General features: G+C 48.5%; 1 protein-coding gene and 1 pseudogene across 1 annotated transcript in view; one reads left to right on the top strand and one right to left on the bottom strand.

The window, feature by feature from the left end:
* LOC130119124 (pre-mRNA 3' end processing protein WDR33-like) overlaps positions 1 to 25,818 on the top strand; it is a 59,346-nt pseudogene extending 33,528 nt beyond the window's left edge.
* Positions 1 to 27,500, bottom strand: part of prkcab (protein kinase C, alpha, b) — a 231,002-nt gene that overhangs the window by 101,903 nt on the left and 101,599 nt on the right.

The raw sequence follows: 27,500 nt of genomic DNA, 5'->3' as shown, positions 1-27,500 counted from the left end.
ATTTTTCGGTTCACTGCCACTGTCCGCACCCTCAGCTGTCCTCTGTGGGTATGGTGACTCCAAAATCGATCTGGTTGGCTCTCTCCAAGTAACTGTCCGCTATGGAACCAAGCTGGTGCCCAATGCAGTTTTTCATGTGGCACGCCGTGGGGCCAACCTGATGGGCCTGGACCTGTTCTCCGCTCTGGGGTTTTCCCTCTTAGACACAAGGGGGGCAGCAATCCTGACTGTCGCCACACCTTGGCAGCAGAAGTGGCCATCGCTGTTTATGGGGCTGGGCTGCCTCTCCGCCTTCACCCATCAACCTCTCCTCAACCCTGCTGTGAAATCTGTCATCCAACCACTGCGCCGCATCCCGTTGGCTCTCCGTGATGGGGTCTCCGCCGAGCTGCAACAACTGCTGGAAGCTGGCATCATTGAACCGGTGGACGCGTCACCTTGGGTCTCAAACCTCGTGGTGGCTAAGAAGAAGTCGGGGGGCCTGCGTGTCTGCGTCGATCTACGTGCAGTAAATAAGGCAGTGGTCCCTGATAAGTATCCACTGCCCACCTCAGAAGAACTCACTGCTCAGTTCTATGGCTCTGAGGTGTTCTCCAAGCTCGACCTCAGACAGGGGTACTTACAGGTGCCCCTCCACCCCAGCAGCCGAAACCTCACAGCCTTTGTGACACATGCAGGAGTGTTTCGCTACACCAGGATGCCTTTCGGTCTCAGCTCCGCCCCTAGCTGCTTCCAGAAAATCATGGTCTCCGTGCTGGCTGGCATACTGGGCGTGGCCATTTATCTGGATGATATAGTGGTACACGGGCCCACCAGTGAAATCCACGACAAGCGCCTTAACATGGTCTTCGCAGCCCTGTCCAAGCACAAGCTAACTCTCAGTGCTGAGAAATGTGTCCTCTCTGTGCCAGCCATCGACTTCGTTGGGTTCCGGCTGTCAGCGAGCGGTGTAACTCCACTACAATCCAACGTGGACGCCATTCAGGCCATCCCTGAGCCCAGCTCGGCCGCCCAGGTCGCCTCCTTCCTGGGTATGACAAGTTACTACCTGAGGTTTCTTCCCCAGTACTCTGCGACCACAGCCCCCCTGCGCCAGCTGCTGCGTAAGGACGAGCCATGGGTGTGGTCAAAGGCATGCAGTGACGCTGTGCGTGATCTCAAGACTCAACTGACTTCACCACCAGTGTTGGCTCACTTCGACATCTCCAGCTCCACCTTTGTGACCTGTGACGCATCAGCCACAGCGATAGGGGCCGTGCTGTCTCAAACCCAGAACGGTGTGGAGAAGCCCATTGCCTTCGCCTCCCGTGCCCTCAACCTGACCGAGCAGCGGTACTCCGTGGGTGAGCGTGAGGCGTTAGCCTGTATCTGGGCTTGTGAAAGGTGGCACCTCTACCTCTATGGCCGCTCCTTCACCCTCAGGACAGATTACCAGGCCCTGACAGCGCTGCTGTCCACATCTGGGACATGCCACAAACCCCTGAGGCTGCACCGCTGGTCTGACCGCCTCCGCCAGTACAACTTCAGCCTGCAGTTCACCCCAGGCAGAGACAATGTTGTCGCCGACCTGCTCTCTCGCTCTGTCTCCACCCCAGCTCCACAGACGGACACTGACTGTGTGGAAAAGGACATTGTCCAAATGCTACACACACCCCTCCAGGCCACTGTCTCTCTGCAGGAGCTGAGGGCAGCCTCCGAACAGGACCCTGTCCTCTCCCAGCTCCGCACCTACATCCAGAACGGCTGGCCTCACAAGGTCCCAGAGGAGCTGGCTGCGTTCGCCCGAGTCAGACAGGAGCTCTCCTGCTGGAACGACACCTGCGTGGCACGTGGGTTTTGCACAGTGGTCCCAGCTGCTCTCCGTGCACGTGTTTTGAATACGGCGCATGAAGGCCACCTGGGCATTGTGAAACTGAAACAGCGCTGCCGAGACCTGGTGTGGTGGCCGGGGATAGACAGAGATATTGAGGCTCTGGTGAAGGACTGTTCTGCCTGCCTTGTGAGTGGCAAGACTGGCCACCAGGCTCCCCCACCCCTGCAACCTCTCGCCTGGCCCTCTCAGCCCTGGGAACACCTGCAGTTGGACATTTGTGGTGAGATCCATGGAGTTCCCCACCACCAACGCTTCATGGTGGTCGCCTACGATCTACACTCAAAATGGCCTGAACTCACCACTTCCGGCACTGTGACCTCACAGATCATCATCGACTTCCTGGACTCTTTTTTCTCTCGCTGGGGCCTCCCAAAGGCCATCACCACTGACAACGGCCCTCAGCTGGTCTCTGCTGAGTTCACTGCATATCTCGACAGCAAGGGCATCCGTCATATACGCACTGCGTACTACCACCCCCAGGCCAATGGCGGCGTTGAACGTTTTCACCAGTCACTGAAGAACGGCCTCAGAGCACACATGGCCCAAGGGTGCTCTTTCACGCAGGCCATCCGTCACACTCTGCTGCACTATCGGGCCACACAGCACTCGACCACAGGCGTCTCCCCAGCCTCTCTCATGCTAGGCCGGGAACTGTGCATGCCCCTTGACAGGCTCCGCCCCTCCACACCTCAGGCACCTCCCTCTGGGGTCAGAGCCTCAGTCACTCGTCAGCAGACGCGGATGAAGCAACGGTTTGACCAGTCAAAACGAACCAGGGTGCCAGACATCAATGTGTCAGACTGGGTCAGGGTCCGCAGGCCCCACAGGGACAATAAAATGGCTTCATACTGGTCCTCTCCTCTCCAAGTCACCCGTCAGCTGGGCCCAGCCACTTACCTCCTCAGCGATGGCACTCGGTGGCACTCCAGTCGTCTACGGAAGGTGTCAGCTCCGCCACACACAGCTGGTGCCACAACCATAGCCATTCCCTCAGCATGGCGAGACGCCCCGGGGCTTCATGCAGCTCCTACACGGGCCCCAGACATTTCTGGGCCTCAGCTTCCCCTGCCATCTCCCTCCCCACCTCGGCCTGACCAGCCTCAGGCCGCCCCGCGACCTGTTCGCACACGTTTACGCCCTGGCCACCTAGAGGACTTTGTGTCAACCTTTCATGTTTGAAATCCTGCCGGGGGGGGGGGAATGTTATGTATGCACACATCGACAGTGCTGCATTTGATTTGGTGCTGTTCTATTGTGCTGGGATCGATTGGTGATGCCTGCGGGCTCTGGGTTGTTTGATCGGGTCTGCCTTTGATGCTGTGTCAGTCTAAATAAAGAATGCCACGGAGAGGTTGTGTCGAGCGACAGCGCTGTGTCCTGACGTGATTTCTAAATACAATAATGTGTGTTTTTGTATTGGCTGTGAATTACTACAAGGCCTTGCACAGAACCACGGGCTCTTCATCAGAGTGGCCGTAGCAGCGTGACTCATCCAGAGGGCCACAGCAAACTACAGTAGTTACTCAGCATCGCTGCCGCGCCCAGATCACCACTCCACCCATAGACCTTTTACCACAAACATGGCCGATGTCCCTCCGCTTCATCTTAGTAGGGTACAGATCAATTTGCACCATTGCCGGCAATGTTAGAAAGTGAACTTTCAGGGGCGTCTCGGTGGCGTGGTGGTCTATTCCGTTGCCTACCAACACGGGGATCGCCAGTTCGAATCCCCTTTACTTCCGGCTTGATCGGGCGTTCCCACAGAAACAATTGGCTGTGTCTGCGGGTCAGAAGCTGGACATGGGTATGTGTCCTGGTCGCTGCACTAGCGCCTCCTCTGGTCAGTCGGGGCACCTGTTTTGGGGGGAGGAGGAACTGGGGGAATAGGGGATCCTCCCACGCGCTACATTCCCCTGGCGAAACTCCTCACTGTCAGGTGAAAAGAAGCGGCTGGCGACTCCACATGTATCAGAGGAGACATGTGGTAGTCTGCAGCCCTCACCCGGTTTGGCAAAGGGGGGCGGAGCAGCGACCGAGACGGCTCGGAAGAGTGGGGTAATTGGCCGGGTACAGTTGGGGAAAGAAAGGGGGGGCAATCCCCCCCCCAAAAAATAAGCCAACCTTCTGTGGCCTTCACTTCTGTCTGTGATCAGAGTATAACACATAAAGGTGTTTTCATTGACAAATCTTTATGTTTCTGCTGTCAGACCACTGCAGGGTGATAAAAAAGTGATTTCATCGAAGGTCAACAAAATGCTAACAGCCATAAAATTAACATTAGCCTTGATTAGAGTATTAGCATTTTGCGACACTTGAGAAAATCACCATTTTGTAGTTGTGCATTCGTCACAACAAACATGAAGATATGTCAATAAAAACTCCTGTATTGTGTAATACACTATGTTGAAACACAAAATAAGTAACCATAGACAGAATTTGGGCAGTCCAGTGGTTAGCTGTGTTGCCTCACAGCAAGAAGGTCCTGGGTTCGAACCCCGGGAATGCCCAAACTTGGGGGGGGGGTCATCCCAGGTCGTCCTCTGTGTGCATGTTCTCCCCGTGCCTGCGGTGGGTTTTGTCCGGGTGCTCCGGTTTCCTCCCACCATAAAAAATTAGGGTTAATACTCCTGCCTGTGCCCCTGACTGAGGCAACTAGAGTTGGTCCCCGGATGCTGCACGGCGGCTGCCCACTGCTCCTAGCTACACAACTAGGATGGGTTAAATCCAGAAGGTAATTTCCCCACAAGGATCAATAAAGTATATCAAAATCATAAATAAATAAATTGAAAGTGACAGAAAGTTGTTTTTTTTAACGTTGGGGACAACAAGGAGGATTGATCTTTACCCTACCAAGACGAAACAGAAGTTTGTCGGCCATGTTTGTGAAAAAGCTCTATTGTTAACCACAACGTGCCAGAGATTAACTCTTGACATGGAACATACTATAATGTCACATTCTCCTTCTTCTCAGTCTCTACTTTATTCTTCTGCATCTTCCCCCGTTCACCTCCATCTGCCATGTGAGGAAGAAAAGCCTCCAGCCCCCCAGTCTTCCTCTTAACTGGCTCTACTTTTCCTCTCTTCACGCAAGGAGAAACCTTCAACCCACTACAATGTACATCATCTCCCGCCTCTTTGCCCTGCCTTTGTGCTGTAGCTGCAACATCGCTTCTTCCTCCTACGGATTTCCCTTCTTCTACGAGCTTTCCCTCCCCTCCTCCTCCAGCCGTCTGCAAGGAGGAGTTCTCTGTCAAGTGTCGCAGACATTCTCCTCCTCCTCCACAGACTCCTCTTCAGACACCTTCCTTCCTTCGTGTCTCCATTTTACTCGTGTCCTACTCATTCCTTGGCCTCTTCTTCCTCCTCCTTCTCCTGGTCTTCCTTTTAAAAGGACCCAAGGTGCAGCTTCTCTTTCTCCTGTCTCCGTAGGAGCTGCTGTAAATCTGATATTGTTAAATTCCTCCTCATTTGGTGGGAGCTCGGTTCACACACTTGTATTTCCAACCTCTCTCTGTCTGGAAATCTGTCTCTGCTTTAATTTCAGATGTTTTCTTGTCCTTCCTTGCAATTCTTTCTTTAACCACAACGTATGTGCATTCTGTGTCTCCATGTCTAATTCTGACTCCATCTCTCTCTTTTAGCCCGAGTTGCGTCCCCCGCCAGAAAATGTCAGGACTGGCAACTATCAATGTGGGCACAATTAAATTCATCCTTGTTATATTTAGAGAGTGAAATATCTGCCGCACGTGACCCACTCCCACTAATGAATATTTTATGAGGTTTGGCATGTGGTGTATGTTGATGAGCAAGATAAACGGCTCTAGTATTTACACAGAAATATTATCTGTGTTTATCTTGGACAGATGATGGTGCCATAATTACTCTCCGTATCAAAAGCATTGGCCACACTGGGTTGAATGATTTCTGGGCTTTTATGACCGCCAAACGTGCTCAAAACAATGCTTCAACTCTTTAAGCAAAACGAGCTTTGGGACCGTGCCCCCCTCTTTGTGAAGTTTAACAACTGCGTGGGTTGATAGAAGCCTAAGGCTATAATAATTTCATTGTCCAGTAGAATTTTTTTGATCTGTGCAGCGCTTCACATACGATAACCATTTTTCCTTCCGTCATTTCGTTGTTTTGATAAAACCGCACCAATTTCAAGTAGCTGGTATACCCAAGCTCTGTTTTGAATCTTTTTAATTGCTCCCTTCTCGTTTCCTCCTCCCTTTACTCATCCTCTCAAGGTCTTTGGGGTTTGTGTATGCAGAAAGCTTCTGTCATTGTCGGGCCGCCTGTGGATTCTAATGAGCTGTACTGTCTATACGCAGAAAGGGAGATCGTTAGAAAAACACTCATCGTGCATGCTGTGCAGCACATGCAAATAAATAATAGATATGTGTAAACACACATGCATGCACACACATGTGCAAACATATGTGCGCGCACACGCATGCATGCATGCACGCACACACACACACACACACACACACACACACACACACACACACACACACGTGTACACACACGCACACACACACACAGTTACATAATGATGACTATAAAATGTGTTGTCTTCACAGAGGCATGCAAAGGATATGTGTGGGAGTTGGTTGTTGCTCTTTCATGTAATTGTCAGGAACCCTAGTTTTCTGTTTGAAGTTTGTGAGTTGGCTAAAGAACACGCTTGAAAACTTTGTGCTTAAATCACACAGCATGAATTCATACTCCAGTCAGCCAAAACATTAAAACCACCTGCCTAATAATGCATAGGTCCCCCTCGGGCAACCAAAACAGCTCTGACCCGTCGAGACATGGACTCAACAAGATCTCTGAAGGTGTCCCCTGATATCTGGCACCAAGATGTTAGCAGCAGATCCTTTAAGTCCTGTAAGTTGCGAGGTGGGGCCTCCGTGGATCAGACCTGTTTTTCTAGCAGATCCCACAGATGCTCGATCGGATTGAGATCTGGGGAATTTGGAGGCCAAGGCAACACCTTGAACTCTTTGTCATGTTCCTCAAACCATTCCTGAACAATTCTGCAGTGTGGCAGAGCACATTATCCTGCTGAAAGAGGCCACTGCCATCAGGGAATACCGTTGCCATGACGGGGGTGTACCTGGTCTGCAACAATGTTTAGGTAGGTGGTACGTGTCAAAGTAACATCCACATGAATGCCAGGACCCAGGGTTTCCCAGGAGAACATTGCCCAGAGCATCACACTGCCTCCGCCGGCTTAACTTCTTCCCATAGTGCATCCTGTTGCCATCTTTTCCCCAGGTAAACGACACACACACACCAGAACATCCACATGATGTAAAAGAAAACATGATTTATCAGACCAGGCCACCATCTTCCATTGCTCCATGGTCCAGTTCTGACGCTGACGTGCCCATTGTAAGTGCGTTCGATGGTGGACAGGGGGCACTCTGACCGGTCTACAGCTACACAGCCCCCATATACAGCAAGCTGTGATGCACCATGTGTCCTGACACCTGTCTATCATAGCCAGCATTAAATATTTCAGCAGTTTGAGCTACAGAATCAGAATCGCTTTATTTAGCCTTAACATTAACCTTGGCATTAACTTTTTCCATCAATTTGACCTACAGTAGCTCTTCTGTGGTATCGGACCAGACGGGCTAGCCTTTACTCCCCATGCGCATCAATGAGTCTTTGGGCACCCATGACCCCGTTACCAAGTCATCGGTTGTCTTTCTTGGACCACTTTTGGTAGGTACTGACCACTGCATACCTGCCATTTTGGAGATGCTCTGACCTAGTCATCTAGCCATCACAATTTGGTCCTTGTCAAGGTCGCTGAGATCATAACACTTGCCTGTTTTTCTTGCTTCCAACATATCAACTTCAAGAACTGACTGTTGACTTGCTGTCTAATACAGCCCACCCTTTGACAGGTGCCACTGTAATGAGATAATCAATGTTATTCACTTATCTGCCAGTGATTTTAATGTTTTGGCTCTATGAACAGCCAAAAGATATGAATATAAATGAAAACGCAGAAGTACCAAGCGTAGAAGTGTATACACTACCAAAATTGCAACACACATGCAAAAAAGACGGCAAAAACAAAATGAATGCTTAGCCCTCAAGTCGGAAAAATCTGGGAGTCTCCTGGAAATTGGCCCCACCTCCTGCACTACTGGAACAGAGTTCAAACCTCCTGTTTCAAAGCTCCGGTTTCCCTCACCATCAAAAAGACATGCATGTTAGGGTTAAAACTCCTGTCTGTCTGTGCCCCTGACCAAGGCATGACAAGACGAACTGGAGTTGGTCCCCAGGCGCTGCACGGCAGCTGCCCACTGCTCCTAGCTACACAGCTAGGATGGGTTAAATGCACAGTGTAATTAACCCACGGGGATCATTAAAGAATATCAAAATCCTGGATTCTGGCACGAAAAGCATTTATTGTCATATAAAATGGATATGAACATCAGAAATAATCTCCCTATTCTCCTCACTTGATGTGCAATGCACCAGGTCAAGGTGATTGGCCACTCATTCGTCACTTTTACATTACACTGATGAGCCAAAACATTATGGCCACCTGCCTAATATGCTGTCGGTCCTCCATGTGCTGCCAAAACAGGGCCGACCCACCAAGATGGACTCTGCAAGACTCCTGAAGGTGTCCTGTGGTATATGGCACCAAAACATTAGCAGCAGATCCTTCAAGTCCTGTAATGTCTGGCACATTTTCAAATCTTAACTGATTTTAAAAACATGGGAGACCATAGACTTAATGACAGATTTCACCGATTTTTAATATTTTAATCACACACCAGACGATTGCAGCACCATATTTCTATGTGTGTTTGTTTTTTAAACTTTGATATCTCTCCGTTAACCTTTCAGTGTAAAGTGTGCTGAGCCCTGATTGGTGATAACGCACTTGAAGTAAAATTTGACTCGGCTTTGAACAATGAGATAATTGTTGGCACAAAACAACACTAAGGTTTACTGAACTGAATGAATATATATATACAAAATGAGCAGACTGCATAACACACATGCATTAATTTATTTTCTATACCCACCTAATCCACCAAGCAGAGCATATCCCAGTATGTATAGGATGGAAACCATCCTGGACAGGGCACCATTCCATCACAGGACACACAGAGAATATGCAACGACGCAAAGCCACAACACCCTGTTGCTGTAATACAGCAGCGATCTTCAGATGAAACACACACATAATTACATGAAATTGATATCTTGAACTATAAACAGAATAAACACTCTTTTCAGATTTCAGATTTCATCTATCTGCAGAAATTTAGCGAGCAGTGAAGAGGATACACATCCAGTGCAGGGAATAAAATGACAGCTGTGAGCAACAAATTGCAGGTTTATTGGCTCACCAGCTCACCCACTCGGGCATTTTCTAACATGCCCCACCCACCAAAGCTGCAGGATCTGGGCAACATAATGGTAAAACTGTCAAAATAGTTGAACTACAGTACGATGCCCCGCTATGAACATTTCAGTAAGGCAGCCATGTTCAGACATGAGTGGAGCCTGATGACAGATAATGAATGTAAACAAACCTGAGGAGATGTGTGTGAGGGGAGTGAGACACTGTGTATGACATGACAGAGTGTTTCCTTCCACTGGTGGTAGGATGTTTTACATACTGTAGCACTGCCCGGGGAAAATCATGCAAACAGCGTTCCTTGTTCTCCTGCATTTAGACGTGCTGCATTTAGGCTAGGAAAAGCATGATGTTTTCTACCTGTACACTTTATCAATAGTGCTAAAAAGAGACTGTCTGTTTCCGAGTACATTGTGCCTCAATGCACTCACACTTCAGCAGCAGAAAACATGGCAACAAACAGCAAGAGTTAACTGCTGCGCGATTTAGAGGTTTTAAGTGTCCAATATTTAGAGCTGATACAACTAGTTCAGCTTGGTTTTCTTGCTTTACATTGCAATGCTCATGTATAGATATACGCTGCTCAAAAAAATAAAAGGAACACCTAAAAACACAATATAAACCTCGATGAATGAAATATTTCAGCTGAAAATCTTTATTTATTAGACAGAGGAATGTGTTTAGAGCAAAATAACCTAAGAATGATCAATGGAAATCAAAATCATTAGCCCATTAAGGTCTGGATTCAGAATCATACTCAAAATCAAAGTGGAAAATGAGAACATAGGCTGATCCAACTTCTGTGGAAATTCTTCAAGACGATTCAAAATGAGGCTCAGTAGTGTGTGTGGCCTCCACGTGCCTGTATGCACTCCCTACAACGTCTGGGCATGCTCCTGATGAGACGACGGATGGTCTCCTGAGGGATCTTCTCCCAGACCTGGATCAGGGCATCGGTCAACTCCTGGACAGTCTGTGGTGTGACATCGCGTTGGCGGATGGTACGAGACATGATGTCCCAGAGGTGCTCGATTGGATTCAGGTCTGGGGAACGTGCAGGCCAGTCCATAGCATCAATGCCCTCGACATACAGGAACTGCTGACACACTCTGGCCACATGAGGACGAGCATTGTCATGCATGAGCAGGAACCCAGGGCCCACTGCACCAGCATATGGTCTGACAATGGGTCTGAGGATCTCATCCCGGTACCTAATGGCAGTCATGGTACCTCTGGCTAGCACGTAGAGGTCTGTGCGGCCCTCCAAGGATATGCCTCCCCAGACCATCACTGACCCACCGCCAAACCGGTCATGCTGGAGGATGTTGCAGGCAGCAGAACGTTCTCCACAGCGTCTCCAGACTCTCTCACGTCTGTCACATGTGTTCAGTGTGAACCTGCTCTCATCTGTGAAGAGCACAGGGCGCCAATGGCGAATCTGCCAACCAAGATGTTCTCTGGCAAAGGTCAATCGGGCTGCACGGTGTTGGGCTGTGAGCACAGGCCCCAATTGTGGACGTCGGGCCCTCATACCATCCTCATGCATTCTGTTTCTCACTGTTTGAGCGGAAACCTGCACATTAGTGGCCTGTTGAAGGTCGTTTTGTAGGGCTCCGGCAGTGCTCCTCCTGTTCCTCCTTGCACAAAGGACCAGATAGCGGTCCTGCTGCGGGGTTGTTGTCCTCCTGCGGCCCCCTCCACGTCTCCTGGTGTACCGGCTTGTCTCCTGGTACCTCCTCCATGCTCTGGACACTGTGCTGGGAGACACGTCAAATATTCTTGCCACAGCACGCATTGATGTGCCATCCTGGATGAGCTGCACTACCTGAGCAACTTCTGTAGGTTGCAGATACCGCCTCATGCCACCTCTAGTGGTGAGGGCACTAGCAAAATGAAAAACTAACCAAAGATCGGCCAGAAAAGATGAGGACAGGCAAATGGTCTGTGGCCACCACCTGCAAATCCATTCCTTTTATAAGGGTTGTCTTGCAAATTGTCTAATTTCCACCAGGTGGAAATTAGACAATTTACCAACTGGTAAAATTGATTCACAAATCAGTGTTGCTTCCTAACTGGACAGGTTGATATCTCAAAAGTGTGATTGACTTGGAGCTACATTGCATTGCTTATGTGTTCCCTTTATTTTTTTGAGCAGTGTACTTCTCATATGTCTCCATAGGGTTTGTAGAGTCTGTAAAGAAGATATTATAGCGGTTGAGAGTCTTGCTAAAGGACTCTGACAGTGACAAACTGTCTGCAGAAAGGACTCTGAGAATTACACAAATGCAAAAACCTGCTAAAGTGTGAATACTGTTCCAAGATATTGTCAAAAGCTAGTCATTGTTTAGCAACAGGGTAAAACTCTGTCACAGGAGCAGAAGTATTATTTCATGTAACAGCAGAACAAAATTAGACTATACAATCCAAATGCCATTCAACTTAATTTACAAATGTGTCATGGTCATGGCTGTGCCTCCTTTGCCCGCTTCGTTGCTGAGATGAGAAAAGTGTTTGATCATCCAGTCCGTGGTAGAGGTGCTGCCAAACATCTACTCACCGTCCACCTGGGGCAGAGTATTCTGTAGAGTGTAGGACATTAGCAGCTGATTCGGGGTATTTTTAATTGGCCTTAGTGATCATGTGAAGGAAGAGTTAGTCGCTGGGGATGAAACCAACAGCCTAGACTCACTAATTTCCCTAGCTACAAAGTTAGATAATCACCTCCATGAGCGCCATAGGGAGAGAGCTAGCCGCCCACCACCTTTACCAACTTCTTGCTTCTTTTCACCTCCTCTTGTAAGAACAAGCCCCAGTCCTCCCTCAGCACCCTGAGCAGCGCTGAGCTCTGCCTCTTCAGTCTCCTTGGGGGAAGAACCCATGCAGCTGGACTGGGCCTGTCTTTCTCTTGCTGAATGCCTCCAGATGAGAGTGGGTGAGTGCCTATAATGTGGTCAGACCAGTCATTTCGTTGCCACCTGCTCTCTTTGACCAAAAGAGGAGGCTCACCAGTAGCAGTCGGGGTGCAAGTGAGCCAGTCAGCCTCTTCTCCTGTCCTCCCACCCATAATGTAATTTCAAGCTACCCTGTGTTGGAATCAACATTCTTTATCGCTGCTCGCTTTTAGTGGACTCTGGAGCAGATGAAAATTTCATGGATGAAAACCTTGCCTCCGAGGCTGGCATATCTGTCAAGCCATTTGATCTCCCTCTGGATGTTAATGCATTGGATGGAAGACTCCCGGCCTGTGTCATACACCGTACAGAATCTTCTCTTTCTCTCCAGTAACCATCCTGAGCAGATCCACTTCCACCTCATCTCTCCTCATGCTCCTTTGGTTCTAGGTAAGTAATGGTTGAGACAGCATAATCTCCATCTCAATTGGTCCAACGGTAAGGTAGTGAGTTGGACTTCATTCTGCCGTTCCTCATGCCTGCAATCTGCCCTTCCTCCTACAGTGGTCACTGCCTCCTCCTCCATTTCTGAACCCCCTGACTTTTCCACCATTCCCTCTGAATATCATGACCTGGGAGAAGTATTCAGTAAGGAACGAGGCCTTTCTCTGCCTCCACATCACCCATATGATTGTGCCATTTATCTACTTCCCAGAGCTTCCTTATATACCAGTCGGCTGTATAACTTGTCCCGTCCAGAGAGAGAAGCCATGGAGAAATATATCAATGATTCCCTCGCTGCTGGCATAATCTGACCATTATATTCTCCTGTTGGTGCTGGCTTCTTCTTTGTGTCTAAGAAAGATCACTCCCTGCACCCATGCATTGATCACTGTGGCTTGAACAACATCACTGTTAAGAACAAGTATTCTCTCCCCTAATCAACTCAGCATTTGATCATCTCCATGGAGCCATGATTTTCTCAAAGCTGGACCTAAGGAATGCACAGCATCTGGTCAGAATACAGGAAGGAGATGAAGACAGCCTTCAACACCCCCCTTGGACGCTTTGAATAATGCTGTATTATAGGCTCTTGTAAATTATGTCCCCAGAGACTTCCTAAATCATTTAGTCTGTGTTTACCTGGACGGCATCCTCATTTTTTCCCGTTACCTCAAGGAACAAAACCTTCATGTCCGTCAAGTACTTCAAAGGTTCCTGGAGAACAAAATTATTCAAAAAGGCAGAGATATGTGAGTTTCAAGTCAGCTCAGTAAGCTTCATGGGTTACATAATTGAAAACGGGCTACTGAAGACAGATCCTGAGAAGAGCGTCAGAGTGGCCAAAACCAGCATATCTGAAACAGCTTCAGCGGTTTCTTGGATTTGCCATCTCCTACTGTTGCTTCATCAGACACTATAGTCGGGTGGCAGGATCCCTTACTCGGCTGACATCCTCTTCAACTGGATCCCTGAGGCAAACCAAGCCTTTGCTGAATTCAAAAAACGCTTCACGTCTGCTGATTTATGATCCGCATATTTCGGCCTGACCCCCCATGCCAGTTCATTGTGGAAGTGGATGCCTCTGACACTGGGGTGGGGTGGTCCTTTCCCAATGCTTCATCCTGGGCCCAAGACTCCATCCATGAGCCTTCTTTTCACACCGCCTATCCCCCCCAGAATGCAACTATGACATTGGGAACAATGAGTTGCTTGCTTTTAAACTCACCTTGGAAGTGTGAAGACACTGACTTGAGGGAGCAGAACATCTATTCATTGTTTGGACTGACCATAAGAACCTTGCTTAAATTGAGACAGGTAACGCCTTAACTCCCTTCAAACTCGTTGGGCACTGTTTTTTGGTCACTTCAATTTCACCCTCACCTACCATCCTGGCTCCAAGAATGTGAAACCTGATGCTCTCTCTTGCGTGTATGTCTCCAAAAAAGCCCCTTCAGATCCTAACACTATCCTCCCATTGTCCTGTGTCATGGCTGCACTTACCTATGAGATTGAATCCATGATTAAAGAGGCCCAATGAACTCAACCTGACCCGGGTAATGGGCCCTCTAATTGCTTCTTTGTGCCTGACTCTGTCCACTCCCAGGTTCTCCAGTCGGGGCACACTTCACAGCTCGCCTGCCACCCATGAATTGGTCGCACCCTGTCCCTTCTGAAATCACATTTCTGGTGGCCCACCACAGATGCTGACACTCATGCCTTTGTCTCCACCTGTACAGTGTTTGCCCATGGAAAAGCCTCCCACCGGCCACCTACTGGGCTGCTGCATCCCCTTTCTGTCCCTCGTCACCCTTGAACACACAGCACTCGACTTCGTCACTGGCCTACCTCCTTCCCAAGATAACACAGTAATACTTACCATTGTTGATCATTTCTCCACAGCTGTGTACTTTGTGGCTTTCCATAAACTCCTTGCAACCCGTGAGACAGCCGACCTCCTAGTTCATCACGTTTTCCATCTTCATGGAATCCCCCTTGGACATCGTCTCAGACTGGGGGCCCCAATACATCTCACAAGTGTGGAAATCCTTCTGTCAAGCCCTCGGAGCCTCGGTGAGTCTCTATTCAGGTTTTAGCCGCAGACTAACGGTCAGATGGACGTGTCAATCAGGACCTGGAAGCTGCACTCTGCTGTATCTCCACCAGTATTCTGTCTTCCTGGAGCTCACAACTCACCTGGATAGAATAGCCTGCAACTCCCTGACCAGTGCTGCCACCGGTATGTCTCCCCTTTTGAGTGTTCTTTGGGCTATCAATCCCCTTTTTTCTGCTCAAGACCATTGGTCCAGGCCCATCGCCGCTGATGCTGTAAGGTCTGAAGGGATGCTCGCTCTTCCCTACTTCACTCCGCCGATCGCAATTGGCACATTGCTGACCGCCACTGGACCCCTGCACCCAACTACCAACCACGTCAGAAAGTTTGTCTTTCTTCTTAGAACATTCCTTAAAAGACTGACTCTGTGGGCCCTATCATACACCTGGTGCAAAGCACAGTGCAAGTGTCATTGCTTGTTTCAGACTGACGCAATTGTCATTTTCCCACCCAACACCCACATTGTTTAAATAGTAAATAAACTTGCACCCATCTGTGCACCTATGGGTGTGTTGGGTCTTAAAATGAGGTGTGGTCAGGCACATTGTTGGCGCATGCTATCCTGAGGCAGCAGAAAGCGATTGTGCCACTGACCAACAAAAACCTGCTCTAAAGTCAATGGCATAGTATTTTCCTGCTATTTCAAGGGCACATTATTCAGATAGGCTGGTGCACAACACACTGCTTGTTACACATATAGAGATGCACAGCAGCACACAAACAGGCAAATGATTACAACTAAACACATTACAGTGTGATAGATTATTATTGTGTACATCATGATATTTAGAAAAATAAATGTCAAAATGGAAACCTAGCTTTGGTGGATTCCTGCTGCTCACTCGCTTTCACTTAGCGCATGAGCACATCAATTTCCTCAGCAAAAAACAGTTCATTTCTCAAATTTGCCAAATCCACCATTTAAATAGCAATGCACAAGCGCACCTGGCTTTTAATGGGAATGGGAGATGATACTCGGCTTTAATTCATGTTACGCCCAAAACACATCTATTAAGAAACTAAGTACAATCCCTTTGCGCCTTGCACCTTACTTTGCACCCAGATTATGTACAATTTAACTAGCAAAAGTGGATTTTGACATGCCCTAAATACACTCAAGCCATGCGCTTTAGACCATGTGCTATAGATTGTTTAAATAAGGCCCTAAGAAACTCTCCTCACTACATTGGCCTGTTCGAAGTTGAAAGCATCATTAATCTCTCTTCTGTCAAGCTAAAGCATTCATCTCACTTTCCATGTCTCCCAGTTAAAACCTGTGTCTGTCCACTGTGCCCTCCACCCGATCCCCCTCCATCTGCCTGGATCATTGATAATCATCCAGCTTACACTGTCCGGCGGCTACTGGATATGCACCGCCGAGGCCGAGGATTCCAGTATCTCATTGACTGGGAAGGATATGGTCCGGAGGAGCATACCTTGAGTCCTCGCTGCCTCATCTTGGACCCCTCCCTCATCCGAGACTTCCATCGAGAGCGGCGGACAAGCCTGGTGGTTCGCCTGGAGGCTCTCGGGGGGGGGGGGGGGTGTTACTGTCACAGTCACGGCAGTGCCTCCAGTTTATTCCTTGTGTTTCTAGTATCTCCCTTTCTCCTGTGTTTCCTGTGCCCCCCTGTCTGTTTATCTGTGTGTGTGTGTGTGTGTGTGTGTGTGTGTGTGTGTGTGTGTGTGTGTGTGTGTGTGTGTGTGTGTGTGTGTGTGTGTTGTGGCCGCCGCGCTCCTCTCAAGTCTCTTGACTCACTGGTTGCTGTTCAGCCTGCACACCTGCAATCCATCTACTCAACAACTCAGCAGTATATCTACCCTGGTTCTTCAGTCACTCATCGCCAGATCGCTGTTTTAACCAGTGTGGTAGATCACGTTCTCAGGTCACTTAGAATTGTGTATTCTAAGTCTTATTCTCATCTTTTGTTTTTGGGTTTTTTTGTCGCTGAACTAATTCCTGTGCTACAGCACCATTGCATGCCTGCCTGCTTCCCTGTTCATCTCCCTGCCTGCTGATCAGTCATCCAGCCACGCTCTCCACCCTGCCTTCAGCCCTTCTCTGCCTTGCTTCACCAGCCACCAGCTTCCCTCTGCTGCTGTAATCCTCACCTCCATCCACCTTCACTCCCTGAAAAGAGTCACTAAACCTTTTCTCATTCATTCTATTCTGAGTCTGCGTTTGGGTTCCCCTGGTTGATTGCAACAAAATGTGCAAATGACAGTGAAACTCATTACCACTGTAACTCCATGACCTCACACAACCACTATTGTAAACCTCACTGTCATCATCTCCTGGACTTGTACAGCAAGAGGAGACCAAAATATCACTAGCAAGCCTGATGACGCATTAGCAGAATAACACCGTGGCCTCTGCAATCAGATATAGTGCAGATAACTATAGACTGCCATTTCATATCTGTAATTAAATCAGCCATTTATACAATTACATATCTGTGAGCATCTCAATAGTGAAAGCTGAATTATAAGGAGACCGATTCTTTTCTGATAACGGAAATGTGGGCCCTCTGTTATGCAATTGTACTGAATCTGAACATTAGAAATATAATCATATCACTGCCTTGGTTTAACTGCAAATCACTATCTTACAGTATCTTAACGGATTTGTATTTTACAAGAGCACAAAAACCAATGTAAAAATGTACTCAAGTGTAAAAGTGAAATGAAATGAAACTCGAGAGGCGTTTCTGGAGAGAATGCAGGAAGTTGTTAATTATGTAAATTGTGCCTCACACCAACACTTCCCCCTTTTACTAGCTCTTGGAGAAAATATTGCTTGCGTCCAGTCTGCTGCAAACTCATCAACAGAACGCCACTGCCGCAAATGTCCCAGACAATATCTGGTGAAACACTTGGCCAAAAAGCGCTAGAAAATGCAAAACTGGAGACCCAAAAGGGCCACAACGCAGTCACCAAAGAGCCGCTACCACTACCACACAACGAACACAATTTATTTTTCCTCTGAGAGCAATGTGGGGAAACTGTTTGGGACATCTGGTCAGCCTAAAGCGATGTTGCTTGGTCCTGCTACACTGCAGCCAGACAGACCGCTATTTTGACTAAAGCGGACCGACAGTCCCTCAGTGTGCTAGTCTTACATAACTGAAACTGAACGTCTGTAATCTAAGGACCGGTCTTTCAGCCGGGGTAAATGACACACTAGACAGACGCTCCATACAGTAACTCATCTTTTAAGCTGACCACTGCGACCACTATCTGAAGACTTTACATCCAGTTTACACATGAACTCCGCTGGCGTTGCAGCACGTGTTAACACGCTGAACCCAGGTTGACTCTCTTAAGCCGTAATCGGCTGTTCGCGGCACCTCGGCATTAACATGTGGGTGATGGGACACTGCGTAAGCTGCTGTGGCGGTGATCGGTGCACTTGCTCACTGTCCCAGCTGTTGCTGGGGGTTAGTGCTGAGCTGCTAGGAGGGTAATGGCTTGAGACTGGCGGGCTAATGGTGCGAGATGCTGCTATTACTGTCAGAGATATACTGTACACTAGACTCGGCAAGGCTAATGCCTCTAATGCCCTTTTCGTGGCCCCTGATTTATGAGCAGTGGGGAAGGGAACTGGTATCACTAATGTCCGACTCCATTAACGGAACGTGAAAGATTCGATTTTGATTACTTAGTTTAGATGAAATCAGAATCATCTTTATTTGGCCATGTATACTTATGCATGCATGCAATTTGACTCCAGTTTAGTGGCTCTCAATGTACCTACATATAACAACAACACAACAACCTTTAGGACTATATACAAGGAATGACCCTATACAGGTGAAACAGGAGGGCAGTAGTGCAAAGATGCTAGCATAAATACGTTGGCAGGTTATTTGTATAGATGAGGTAGGTGTACATGACAGAATATCCGGATCCCTTTATTTGTCATTCCATCCTACGTAACCGTGCACATGAAATGAAATGAAATGCCGTTTCCCCCAGCCCACAGCACTGCAACATACAGTCAAAAACACATTCAAGAACTATAAGAACACACATATTCAAACTAACCTATATAGCCAAACTAAAAAAAAAAAAACTGTCCAAGGGAACAAATGCCAGCCAGGATGACTATCAGAACTGCCGGTCTGTACAGGCTAGCAGTTAGCTTAGCCTGCCCCGCTTCCGCGTCATTTCAGAACGCCCTCGGTGTTACCTCCTCGGGTGCAGCTCCGGGCAAGGCCGGGGTCCCTGGGCCCACAGCGCAGCAGACCAAGCTCTCCCAGCCGATCCAGCGCCAGCTCTCCCAGCCAACAAAGACACGGCATCGATGGTACTGGGTGAGGCCGCCACAAATGTGAAGTCGTACCACCATCTTTCCACACTGGTACTGGGTGAGGCCGCTGTGAACGTGAACTCACGCCGCCATCTTCTCACACTGGAAGCGTACATATATGCATGTATATGTACAATATACAGTATATACAACGTGCTTACGACAATGTTATGTGTTCATCAGAATGACAGCCCGTGGAAAAAAACTGCTCTTATGACTGGTTGTTTTGGGGTACAGTGCTCTGTAGCGCCTACCAGAGGGGAGGAGTTGGAACAGGTTGTGACCGGGGTATGTTGGGTCTATAGTGATGTTGCCTGCCCGTTTCCTGAGTCTGGAGATGTATTAGTCATGGACGGAGGGCAGGTTGGCACCAACGATTTTCTCTGCAATCTTCAGTTATTTGTGGTGATTCAGCGGAAGGCCATCTCCTCCACCTCTCATTTCACTGCTTCTGCTTCTGTTGCTAAGTAAATTAAATACCTGTAAGCAGTAAATGTGAGCAGTAATGACTGCTTAAAAAGCATGAAAAAAAATCAACCAGCTAAAAACCATCTCTATGTCCCTATAGGTGCCCACATTAGACAGCTGCACAGGTGCAGAAGGGGTAAGTCTTAAGGAAAGAGAAAGCACTTAGCTGTCACACTTTCCAACAGATAGCATCATGGGATTTGCTTTCTCTGGGACTCTACTATTGGATGTGTCAAAGCAATGCAGAAGCAGTGCGCACCCCCCTCCCTCCCTCGCTCTATCTCTCTCTCGATCTCTCGCTCTATCACTCTGTATAGGTGGACAACAACAGACAGGCGACAGGTTAAAGGCACCGTGCACTATGCCATAAGACAGCCATCATGAAACCGGCATCCAAAGTAACCACTGTCGGGAGATTTAAGTACAGACGTGACCTGTGTGTGCTCTCACGCTCCTGTCAGTGAGCGGTATGTTCAACGTGCACGGAGGAGCGGAGATGTTTCAGTATTATACACAAAACAATCAAAGGAGCTCATGAACGGCTCGAAGTCGTTTCTTTTTTTCTGGCCGTTAGTTCAGCCGCCATTTTCACCATCGCTCGTCGTTCTCTTTGGCGGTATCAAAATTTTTGGTATCTGACAGACACCACATATTGATATATATATACATGAGTCAATATATGTAGTTAAATTCAACAGCTGATGCAATGTGGATGAACATTAACACACACACACACACACAAATCCATTATGATTTTCCCGTAAAATGCAGGTTATTGTGGAATCATTGTCTTGCTGCACCGTCAATTCCTGACCACTCAATGCTTTATAGTCTAAGGAAGAAAACCAATTCTACGTTTACAGGGCGTCCAGGTAGCGCAGCGGTCTATTCCATTGCCTACCAACACGGAGATCGCTGGTTCGATTCCCCATGTCACCTCTGACTTGGTCGGGCAGACAATTGGCCGTGTCTGCAGGTGGGAAGCTGGATGTGGGTATGTGTCCTGGTCGTTGCACTAGCGCCTCCTCTGGTCAGTCGGGGTGACTGTTCGGGGGGGGGGGCATCATGATCCTCCCACGCGCTACGTCCCCCTGGCGAAACTCCTCACTGTTGGGGGAAAAGAAGCGGCTGGCGACTCCACATGTATGGGAGGAGGCATGTGGTAGTCTGTAGCTCTCCCCAGATCGGCGGAGGGGGCGGAGCAGCGACTGGGACAGCTCGGAAGAGCGGGGTAATTTGACAATTGGTGAGAAAAGGGGGGGATCACCCCCCCAAAAAATTCTACTTTTATGCTTCAATACCACACAGACTTCTCACATCTTTGGTACCGAAGAGAGAGTCAGCCGACTCGACTAAGCAACCCATTCAAACAAAATGTGATTCCTTGAAAATCCCCAGCACCTTACGGTCCTGATGATGCTGCCACCGTCTCTACTTGTCACGCCCGTTTAGTCTATAGCGTGGATTACAGGAAGGTCAGCGAGTCAACCGGTCTGCGTGTTGAGGACTGGTATAATGATGGACAGAGGGTCGAGGGTAGCTGCCTTGCTTGTTCACGAGGAGGCTCACGTCACAAGTGGCTTGTAGGTTTCACAGCCGCGTGATTCCCTCGGCGGGATTCTGCGTTTCATTACGTAAGGGAAACCAGACTGCATTGTAGGTATTTGCACTGCAGTTGTGATAACTGCAAAACACGCAGAGTTCGAGTCACGTGGTGCACGATATCACGTGTCGGGCCAAAACTGCTGTTGTTGACAGACATGCAAATAACCCCTGACCGGTTTCCCCAAGTTTCCTGCTGATTTTAAGATTCACGTATGAGTACAAGGCCGCTTTGAAACTGCTTGTGTTACCGCTCAAAGTACTACACTGTACAAATCTGCTACAATGGACACACAACTCATTAACTTGAAAATCATCGCTTATCTCAGAGGTCTGGCAAGGCAAGAGTATTAGAAATATCACATGCATGCAGATGGGGGTTGCTTTTCAAAAATAAGCGATCGGAAAACACATTAAAAAAAAAAAGCTCCCCAGCAGTGGTTGTAATGAACAGAGTAAAAGACAGATGGTTTGAAAGAGGATTTGCCAAGGCCGGTAGTAGCGATACACCCATGTAAGACATAATCTCCAAATAACACAGACACAATCTGTCAGAAAGATAAAGTAACATCACAAAATATCACTTAGGCGCCGAGTTTCCCCTGGCGACTTTTCTACGGTGCACGCAGGAGCTGGTGGTGAAGCCCACATTGTTATTCTTTGGGTGAGTCACCTCCATTCACTGGCTGCAGTCATGGAGTGATCCTTGAGTGATAATAGAGCAGTGGATGCCACCTACGCTTCACTCCGTGCTGAATGAAAAGCAGACGGAGAGAAGGGAGAGAGACACACAGGGAGAGAGGGGAGAGCACAGGGGGGAAGAGAGACAGAAAGAGATAGGGAGAGAGAACACTTATCGCTTCGATGCTAATGTGAAAATCCTGCCCCCCCCCCCCCCCCCCGCTCGCTCGCTCTGTGTGTGGATCAGAGCATATGCTGGACAGATGATGTCATTCATGAACTGAGGTCAGTACAAAGGTCACAACCCACGGTGAAGAGGAAGTGTGAGTGAAGAATGTGTGTGTATGTCAGTATGCATACGTGATAAGAAAGACCTCAACGGCGGAACTGGCGGAAGATGTCTCCAGGTCATAATGGCAGTGAAGGCGGACGAAGGCTGTAACAGAGGGTGGGGTCCCCAATCGTCTAGGTTCTCCGTGCCATTGGACTCTGGCCACCCCCTGCCAAGGACCGTGTGGTGGCTGCAGGTGCATCAGCCACTCCACGTAAAAAGCTGACACGTGGCGTCCGGGTAGCGTAGCGGTCTATTCCGTTGCCTACCAACACGGGGATCTCCGGTTCGAATCCCCGTGTTACCTCCGGCTTGGTCGTGCTTCCCTACAGGCACAATTGGCCGTGTCTGCGGGTGGGAAACTGCATGTGGGTATGGGTCCTGGTCGCTGCACTAGCACCTCCTCTGGTCGGTCATGGCGCCTGTTCAGGGGGGAGGGGGAACTGGGGGGGAATAGTGTGATCCTCCCACGCACTATGTCCCCCTGGTGAAACTCCTCACTGTCAGGTGAAAAAAAGCGGCTGGCGACTCCACATGTATGGAAGGAGGCATGTGGTAGTCTGCAGCCCTCCCCGGATCGGCAGAGGGGGTGGAGCAGCGACCAGGACGGCTCGGAAGAGTGGGGTTATTGGCCAGATACAATTGGGGAGAAAAAGGGGGGGTTCCCCCTCCAAAACAAAAAAAAAGCTGTCACGCGGCAGGCGTCCTCCCATTATGCAGCTCCAGGATCAGCCTCTATGCCCACCTGAGGACCCAGAGGGACCCAGGGGGAGGACGGTCGTACTCGACCCCATGAGACTGCCGTTGCATACGCGAGTGTGTGTGTGTGAGAGAGAGTCTGAGATGGAGAGATTAGAGTGCTTTTTCGTTTGTTTGTCAGAGCACAAGCCAGAGTCATGAAGCCACTGTGATTCAGGGCCCAAAGGGTAGAGATGGAGGTGCGTAGGAAGGAGTGATAGAAGTGATAAGGTGACAAAGAAGTGGAGAGATGGATAGCTGTCGGGTTGTTAGTGAGTCACTGTCACTCACTCTGAACATCAAGAGAAACCGACTGGCGTCTTCCAGACTACCTCTACACTCTCTGATCTACGGCATCCTCTCCTCCTTTGTTCAGTTTGAATCCCAACTATTTTCGGAGAATTCCCCTATGTGTAGGGGTTGTCATCACTGTCATCATTCCTTCATCGCTTCCCCTTCTTCCTTGATGCACTCTTACCCTCACATCGCATCCTATCCATAATTTTTCACCCTTTTTCCCTTGACATCTTCAAGGTACCTCATTACTAAGGCCTCACTACAGAGCAAACACGCAACACCGTTATTTCCTCACAGTAATACTGATCGACAAGTACCGTGCCCACTCAGATTACTGCTGCTTGGAGATGTGTTAATGTGTGAGTCAGTAGTGTAAAGGTTTGACAGCATTATAGGCCAATAGATGGTTTACACTGAATTTTATTCCAAAAAAAAAAAAAAAAAAAAGCTTCTGTGTCTAAACTCTGTCTGCATAATATTATGAAGTACTCCAAGATGGCCACCCCAAACGTGATCCTACTCACACTTCCAAAGCCAGTACAGAGAAGGTGCAGAAGAAACAGGCAGGCCTAAAATGGCCGGGTGGTGTGTGTGTGTGTGTTCTCCTGGATTGCCACCTTGCCGTGGTGAAGCTTGCGTGTACCAGTGATCCCAAGAGCTATGCCGTCTGGAGCTTGGCTCCTGATAGGGTCACCCAAGGCGGACAGGTGAAGGAGGGAGGTTCCAGATGAAGCGCAAGCCAACAAAGACATCAACGGCGGAACTGGCAGATGTCTCCAGGTCACAACGGCAGTGAAGGTGGATGAAGGCTGCAACAGAGGGTGGTCCTCAATCGTCTTGGTTCGCCATGCAACTGGATTCTGGCCATCCACTCCCCCTGCCAAGTACCATGTGGTGGCTGCAGGCGCATAAGCCACTCCATGTAAAAAAGCTGTCACGCGCAGGCGTCCCCCCATTATGCGGCTCTGGGATCAGCCTCTGCGCCCACCTGAAGACCCAGAGCGAGAACGGTTGTACTCGACCCCTAGTGACCGCCGATGATGATGATGATGTGTGTGTGTGCACGCGCGCACGCACAAGCGCAAGAGAGAAAGAGCGAGAGAGAAGGTGAGGAGGTGATAAACATGAGCCCAGAGATAAAGACACTGGAACAAAATAGGGCAGAGAAATGGTCTGGCTGAAGGTAGCCAGGCAGTGATAGATAAACCGTACAGTGGCTCTGGAAGAAGTGTACGGACAGACTAATGACCGAGAGCGAGAGAGAGCGAGAGAGAGAGACTGTAGTGATGATTACCCTACGAGACAGTAATGTGGACATTCACATGATGTCCCCCTTGAGCCTCACCAGAGCTAAACTGATTTAACTCGATTAAATCCAGGCAATAAACATTCTCGTTTGGCCTCCACTTTTTAGGCCTCACTTGTGTGTGTCTGGGAGACTTGAAGGCTCCCAACAACTCGAACAAAGCCATTTGATGACTCACGGCATTCTAGGGCAAAATCATATGAATTCTAAATGTAATCTGCAATGTCCGAACAGTAAATGTAATAACGCTGGAATGGGTTATGTAAACCGCTATATTCTTGTGGAGGCTGCGGGTGGCTAAAGTGACTAAACTGCCACTATCTCAATACACATTAAGACGTGTATGGTTCTTGATAAAGAACATTTTAAAGAAGTATCTAGCTCGCCGTTTATAGCTAGCTAGCTAGATAACACTGCATTGGATATTGTTGACGACCACTTCAAACATCGGATGACCTGGGGTTCATGACTAGTGACTATCACTTAAGGATATGATTTCCATTTGTTTAGCCAGTGACCGTGGCGACGGGCATCGGCTCCCCGCCGCGGTTCTTCCACATGCCACGATTCCAGCATCAGGCACCCCGCCACCTCTTCTACAAACAGCCCGACTTTGTTCAGCAGCAGGCCATGCAGCAGCTCACCTTCGTCGGTAAGCACATGAGGAAGGCTGTCAACTGCAAGACCATCGACTATCACCCTTCCGCCATCAGATGCCTGGAGAATCGATTGTGGCAGTGAGACCATCGGGATTTTCGCACCATCCAGCCTGATGGTGGATGTTACAATCTTACAAAGATCTTGATCCACCAGCTGGCATGCTGAATAACCTCATGAATGCTGTCACCACGGTACGGGGGTGTTGTGGTAACACACTAGCGGCTGCCCACTGGTCCCAGCTACACAGCTAGGATGGGTTAACTGCCTCATGGGGATTAATGAAAGTAGGAAGAAAAAAAACCCCACCAAGTTTGTCCTAACCTAAATGTCCTATCTTTGTCATAAGGTGGACTCCTGAGGGCCGGCGGCTGGTCAATGGGGCCTCCAGTGGAGAGTTTACTCTGTGGAACGGACTGACCTTCAACTCTGAGACCAATTTCAGGCACATGACAGTCCGGTGCATGCTATGACCTGGTCACACAATGACATGTGGATGCTGACGGCCAACCACGGCAGCTATGTGAAGTACTGGCAGTCCAACATGAAAAAAGTCAAGATGTTCCAGGCTCACAAGGAGGTCAATAGAGAAGCAAGCTTCACATGCTCAGACGGATACAGGGTCATCTTGCAACTGGCAATGTTTTGCTTTTAAATCATTTATGATTACAACAAGAACACAATATGCTTCTTCAACATACACCCGCATGCTTCCTTGGCTGCTTCCAAGAACTCGCAAAAAAACAAAACTTAACTTCCATGACTGCAAAGTCTAACGACGAACAATTTCTTCTTTTTTTTTGTTTTTTTTTAAAAAGTCCCTTTCTCTGACTCAATCACGTCACCTAGTTGTGGGAGTATACAACACATAGGGCGGCACAGTGGTGCAGTGTTTAGCGCTGTTGCCTCACAGCAAGAAGGTCCTGGGTTCGAACCCCAGGCCATCTTTACACGCAGCGATTACGGACTGCAGCTGTGAAAGAGGCAATCCAAAACGGCTTCATTCTCTCCTATTCTGCAGCCGCACATCCATCTCTCTTACTTCTGAAACCTCTTCCTCTTTTCAAATGTTCTGGATCATAAATCTAACCACTGACCCAACTATTCTGTTATCTGGATGCTGTTACCGAAAAGCCCTGACCTTGCACTATTCTTGCAGAGGAGCGCTGCTCTCTGTATCTCTGCAAAGGCAGGTTCCTGCTTTGATGGGGTTTTTACAACTTGCCCCATGCCATTTTCTTGGAGTGACAATAATGCCCGGCCATCATCAGCATCATCATCATCAGATGTCTGTCGACACAGTCTAGTCCGGTACACCAGACAATTTCCTCTAACCAATGGACACATCATGTGATACCGTCTTCCATGCTGAAGACGCTAATGCATTGATGCCTTATTCAAGTGTAAATCATGAGTACGGACAGGGACGGATTAAACCAATCTGGGGCCCGGGGCACAATAATTCACGAGGCCCCCCTTTAACAACACCAGAGTCTGAATGCAATTTCACCAAGCAGTTTTGATTAGTCACGTGATTTACAGTAATCACCAGAAACAACGCAACGCATGTGATATTATTAAAGGACCTACAAAACGTTACATTATTATTATTGTTGTTGTTGTTATTATTATTTCACCTGTCACCAGCACTAACTGCTAAGGCGCGCAAACGTCAAGTTAACGTTACCTCCCAGAATGCATTGAATATGTAAGGGATAATGTACAGTGAGCCGGTTATTATTACGAAATAAACCCCGACAGGGTGATGCAGGACCCGACGCGAAGCAGAGGGGTCTTGAATCACCCTTGAATCACCCTAACATTTAATTGTACATTGGTGCTAATGAATCCATATTTGAAATAATACAGGAATATTTTTGGCATACAATTGGAAAAAAATATTGTAGCGAATTAGGGGGACAACGTAACCACAGGAAGTGCCGCGGCCGGGAAGCGAACCCGTATCGCCCGCACCGCAGGAGACGTCGCTAACCGCTTGACTAAAGGATCGGACCCGTCAGCCAGCGGCCAGCATGTCTACTTATCCATGCACGTTACAATATTTTGCCACCATGATTGAGAATTTTAGTGAAATCATGTCTTATATAAACCCTGGTAATCGACATTACCTCTTGTAATGATTATTTATATGTAACCCTTCTTCACTGGCGGGCAACGCCAAGCACATTTGAACAAGACAACATCCTAATGCTACCAGTTACTAAAGTGTTACAAGCAAATCCAATGGCGCAACAGGATCCCGAGTTCTCAGCGGTGGAATGGTGAGCTGGCCGAACCTCCTGTGCACTAGTAGGCTAGTGCCACTAATGACAATAA

Source organism: Lampris incognitus, chromosome 10 (genome assembly GCF_029633865.1).
Source record: "Lampris incognitus isolate fLamInc1 chromosome 10, fLamInc1.hap2, whole genome shotgun sequence".
Classification (NCBI taxonomy): Eukaryota; Metazoa; Chordata; class Actinopteri; order Lampriformes; family Lampridae; genus Lampris; species Lampris incognitus.
This window is presented reverse-complemented; position numbering and strand designations above follow the sequence as displayed.